Raw genomic sequence first — 6,024 nt, 5'->3', positions numbered from 1 at the left:
TAGTACAATATTATCAGTTTTTTACTCTTAATCACTTCAATATTAACAAGGACGCGAACTCCCATAAGGATGTCGGTCTTTAATAATATCTCGTCGGTGGCCATGTGTAGAGTTAAGGTCATCACATTCACACGTACAAAAATTTTAGTCGGAATCGTAAGGTCGCAAGCAAATCGACCAATCACAATCAAAATTAAGTTCTCGCGCTTTTAAACGCTCGACTGTGATTGGCCGATTTGCTTATGGCCTTATAATTACGACTAAAATTTTTGTACGTGTGATGGCCTTTAGTTAACCTATTTCTAAACGATCTTTTTACGTTGAATTGAATTATCTCTAAGATCACAGAGAAGCAATAAAAAGTAGTTTCGCAAATTTTACAAATTGTGAGACGCAATATGCTTTTTTTAACTTATACTAAAATTAAATTTACTTAAAGTTACAATATCGTAATATTATAAAATATCGTGTAATTTTAAAATGCATTACTGTAAATTGAAAAAATTTAACTATAATTATTTAATTTATTCACAAACATTTTTGTTATATAATTAACATAATGTTATTAGTTTAGATTATTCTATGTTTAAATTATTTTAATATCTTGATATTTAATTGTGATTAAACACTTTCAGGAAAGAAATGGATTTACAAGGTTTTGGAAGTATTTTTTAATAATCTATCAGATGGTGTGTGTGTGCGTGTGCGTGCGTGCGTGCGTGCGTGCGTGCGTGCGTGCGTGCATGCGTGCGTGTGAACATGATTATTTTCCACCTGAAAGAGAATGTCATAATAGAATTTCACGTTATTATGAAGATATTGTTTTGACATATTCTTTAACAGGTAAGACTTCGAAGAAAAGAAAAGAAAAAGTGAGGAAGAAATAGTTTTACTGTATTATTTTATTTTTATATAAATGGTTTATATAAATTTATATTAATTTCAGTAAAATAGTATTATTATTTGAAAAGATTTTAAATCACATTTTCGATTAGAAAAGCGTACATACGAAAGATTGGTACAAGATCTTGGACAACATTTGTATCGTGATCAAGGTGCTGAAAAAATGTCTCCTGGAAAGCAAACAGCAATTACTTTATGATTCTTCGGTAATCAGGAAGTTTATAGGTTAATATTATTTAGATATGAAATACTTTTTTTTTAAATACATTTATAGTATTTAATATAAGAGATTTTCTATTTCCTTCAATTTCCTTTTATTTGTCTTTTAGATTTTTTTAAGCTTTTATATATTTGTCTTATCAAATTTGTTATATCAAATTTGTCTTTCATAAAAATTATATAGCTTTTGGAAAGAAATAGTTTAGTGACTTTTGATTGCCTTATATTTATTTAGATTACATTGAGTATGCTAGTGAAGAAATCAGATTTATATAACAGTTGTCTTGTCTTTAATATGATTAATTTTTTCCTTTAATTCTTCCTTGATATAAATCAATTATCATATTAGAGAATTTTATAATAGTTGCAAAATTATCTTTCTGTTTTTTTCTGCAAATTTTTATTATAAAATTATAATAGCAATATGTGTTAAAATCGTTTAATTTTGTTGAGTATACAGATTTATGTTTGTTTAGCATCTACACACACTTACACCTACACATATATAAATTTTTTAGATCAGTTGCGGATCGATTTGGAGTATCCAAAGATATTGTTTGGAATTGTGTATTTGAGGTAGCATTACTACTAACTGAAAATGCCCACAGATATATAAAATGGCCTGAACTCTTCATCAAATGGCTCTCTTTGAAAGAGAATTTCGTCAATTACATGATTTTCCTGGAGTAATTGGTGCAATTGATGGCTCTCATATACCAATAAGTGCACCTACAGAAAGTCCTGAAAATTACATTAATCGTAAAGGGTTTCATTCAATAATATTACAAGGAATTTGTGATTATAAATTAAGATTTATAGATGTTTTTACAGGTATATGCGGTAGTGTTCACGATGCAAGAGTTTGGCGTTTAAGCGACATTAGATATTAATAGTACAAGATATAATATTAATAGTACAAGATGAAAATAAATACTTTCAAAATCAATATCTTTTGGCACATTCAGCATATCCTTTATCAAATTACATGTTAACTCCATATCGAGATAATGGTCATTTAACTAATGTACAAAGACGATTTAACACAAAACTCTCAAGAACACGTGTAGTCATCGAGCGTACTTTTGGCATGTTAAAAGGAAAGTTTAAAAAATTGAAGTATATTTATATGTATAATACAGAAATGATACCCTTAGTTATTCTTATTTGTTACATCTTACATAATATATGCATAGAAAATGATGATGAATTTATTGATGACATTTATGATAAATTTATTGATCACATTACATTTTTGTTCAATTTTCTATAAAAGTTTGTAGAGGTTTCTGTGTTTTTTTATATTTCTGCTAACAATAATTTTGTCATGTTATCAGTCCATTGAATTCTGTAATTAACTAAATTAATAAACAAATAGAAGGACTCTTTATACAAAAATAAAAATAATAAATAAAGGGCGAAGTAAGAGTCAATACATAAAAATTATAGTCCGAAAATTGGTAAAACATGAAAGATTGAGTCAGTCTGAATATAAAATGTAAGATAACATTTAATTAAATAAATTGAGAAACACATAACATTTAATTAAATAAATTGAGTAATTGAAATTAAATAAATGAATTTAATTAACTAAATTAAAAAATGTTACTATTTGAATAGATAACAATAATTAAAACTTATATACAAGAAAAAGAACCGTTATTTTGGTAATTATTTAGGGGAGGCAGCACCGATGACCTTGACCTTGACGTATGTTATCAAGGTCGTAACCCTGAGTAATCTCCGACAAGTTTTAACCGTCGCTCGTCCTTCGTTAAAAAGTTATTAACAAAAGAAGTTTAAAAATTAACGTATTATTTCTGCTATACATGTATGATGTTAAGTATTATTCTACACCTTTCCCTGTTCAGAAACGTTAAACTTTTCAATCAAAGTAACTTTCACACCCCCCCTGCACAGGAGCACACGACTTCCATGATTGTACTATTGCTATGATTGTACTGTTGGGGAAAACCTCTACCGACGGGGTGGGTGCGGGAGGGACACACACACACACACACACACACGGGGGGGGGATGCAAGGGAGACCTACGGCCCCTCCCTTCCGCACCCACCCCGTTGGTAGAGGTTCACGCAATGGAATACCTCGCTTTGGTACGCGACAATATCATTACACACATTATTTAGCTGAATTTATTTTCAAACGAAAATATGATTATTCAGATAGAATTGATAAGTTTTTTGAAATTATGGCTTAGTTCTATTCAATTAATGAAATTACTGAAGAAAATAGTAATTAAGTTTATTACGAATTTCAAATAAATGTTATTTTCAAAACTATTAATTTTGAAACTTTTTTTGTTCATAACTTTTTAACGAAGGATGAGCGACGGTTAAAACCTGTCGGAGGTTACTCAGGGTCACGACCTCGATAACATATGTCAAGGTCAAGGTCATCGATGCTGCCTCCCCTATTCTAAATAATTACCTTTATTTATTTGACAAATAATTTAAAATTATTTTTGCTATATTTTTAAGTTTAAAGTTTCTTGGAACATTGGACTCAAATAACAACAAGTAGATCTGAGTCAGGACTGCATCCTGAGGAGACATCGTCGCCATATCCGATTCAACCAAAATATCATTTATATTAAATCATTTATATTAAAATTATTTTTATTAATTTTTGGATCATTGAGCAAACTTTCACCACAGATGTTAACATGAAATGCCTGAGATTCAATTGAGGTTTTACTATAGTAAATATTGCTTTTCAAAATGTTCTGAGTACGTTTCTTTTTAATATTATCTAAATTTTGAACCAAATCAAAGTCCAATTCAGAATCCTGATATAAATTTTAATTACTTTCATAAATTATATTATTTTCTTCTGTAATTTCTTACCTAACATGTGCCAATGAATGACATGTTCTAAAAACTTCTTTATTTTATTTTTTAAATTTTGTTTGATAAATTTAATTGCCATTTTTCTATCTATATTAGCATATGCACAAACTGTGTTAATAAGATTAAGTTTTTTAAAAACAGGACATCTTAAGTCAAAAGAATAGTGTTCGCCATAACAGTTCACACATTTTATAAATTGATTGTTACAATTTTCTCTCAAATGATTCTCTTCACAAGACGGACAGGTTGTTCTGGCCTTACATACTCACGAAGAGTGACCCCATCTAGAGCAATTTAGGCATTTTCTCACTCTGTTAATAAAAGGGTATATTTTAATTCTAATTTTCCAGATGCTCATAAATTCAGGCAGAAAACCCGAATTAAAGGTAATTTTTATGGATTCCGAATCTTCTAATGAATTAGATTATTTAAAACGGAACTTCAATCTCTCCATTTTTATAATTTCATAAGGATTATTCAACCAAGAGATTCCTGTTTTAATTTCTTCCAATGAAATAGAGGGGTCAACACCTTTTATAATTCCCATTCTAAATATTTTGAAGTGAGGTATATAAATAAACCAATCATTAAGTAGCTCTTTTTTACCTTCTATAAATTTATTTGCATCTTTGTAATTCTCAAATGTTACTATTACATTATTTGATCCCAATTTTTTAATTCTGCTTATTTTTAAATTGTTGAAATTAATTAAAATTTTTCTGGCTATTGATAAAGGGTGTAAATTACCAACTGAGAGGACATTATCGCCCAAAGTTTCCACAAAAACTTGATAAGGAGCATAAGAGTTTTTGCTATATCTATTATTTGCTTGTGATTCAATATATTCCCTCCTCGAGGATTCATTCTAATTAATTTCGTCAGGAATAATTCTCGAATCCCTGGGTGACATCCCCGAGGAGACAATAAATCCCCCCCCCCCCCCCAATCAGAACCACCCCCACAAGTAGGTCTAATCCCAGGAGGAGAGGAAGAAAAAGAATCTCTCCCACCCCTCTTTTCCAATTTTGTTTTTTTATTATCGGAAGAAATTGAAGTCCCATTCATCGAGTGACCATCTCTTGATCTATTTTTATTTTTCTTCCCCATCTTCAAAATTCTTTAACTGAGAATTACAAAGTAAAAGAAATAACCATCATGAGAGAAAAGTTTACGAAACAAAATACTTGCTGTATTTAATAAGAGCAACATCTCTTTCCCATGAAATAATGTGTCGAGATATTTTCTTCCAAAAATGTATAAAAACAAAAGAATTAATGAGAGAAATCTCGTTGATATAAATTAGTAAATTTAAGAGTTTGTAAAACGAGCACTACAACTCACCTGTAAAAATTAACAACTTACCATTTGGACATATGTATAAAGTTTCAAATCATGTAATTTAATTTAATTCCACAATCACATTTATGTTATAATATGATATCTATTGAATACAGATGAAATAACACATTTATTTATTAAACCTAAAGATAATTTGTTTTGTTATATTTTTAAATAAAGACAATACAAGTAAATCAGGTAAAATAGACGTAGCATTAATAAGATCCCAAGTTTTGAATTTTATATTATTTATATCCCAAGGTTTCAAATAAGTAGTTATGATCTACAATTAAATATTTCCGAACGAACGGTGCGGAGGAGACTTCAGGAAGTTGGACTTAGAAACAGTTTTGTAGTGCGTCGTCCTTTGATTCGGAAGGCCAATAAAATCAAACGTCTGGAATTTGCAAAAAATACGTTAACAAATCAGAGGATTTCTGGAAAAAAGTCCTTTGGAGTGACGAAAGCAAATTTGAACTTTTCGGTCATAAACAGCGACCACGGGTCTGGTCAAAGCCTAGCGAAAAACTTATCGACAAAAATATCAAAAAAACACTTAAACATGGAGGAGGCAGCATAACAGTGTGGGGATGTTTTGCGTGGTCTGGTTTGGGAAATCTAGTCAAAATCGACGGTATAATGATAGCAGATGTATACATTGATATTCTCAATGAAAATTTAGAAGAGTCTCTGCTAAAG

The 6,024-nt window shown here is 29.7% G+C and overlaps 1 long non-coding RNA gene across 1 annotated transcript; it reads left to right on the top strand.

The window, feature by feature from the left end:
- The first annotated feature begins 761 nt into the window (after positions 1 to 761).
- On the top strand, positions 762 to 2,335 carry LOC108723116 (uncharacterized). Its single transcript, XR_001936629.1, has 3 exons — positions 762 to 843; positions 972 to 1,128; positions 1,641 to 2,335. It is a non-coding gene; the product is annotated as an uncharacterized lncRNA (long non-coding RNA).
- Positions 2,336 to 6,024: the final 3,689 nt, after the last annotated feature.

Source organism: Mycetomoellerius zeteki, unplaced genomic scaffold (genome assembly GCF_001594055.1).
Source record: "Mycetomoellerius zeteki isolate Tzet28-1 unplaced genomic scaffold, Tzet1.0 scaffold223, whole genome shotgun sequence".
Taxonomy (NCBI): domain Eukaryota; kingdom Metazoa; phylum Arthropoda; class Insecta; order Hymenoptera; family Formicidae; genus Mycetomoellerius; species Mycetomoellerius zeteki.
This window is presented reverse-complemented; position numbering and strand designations above follow the sequence as displayed.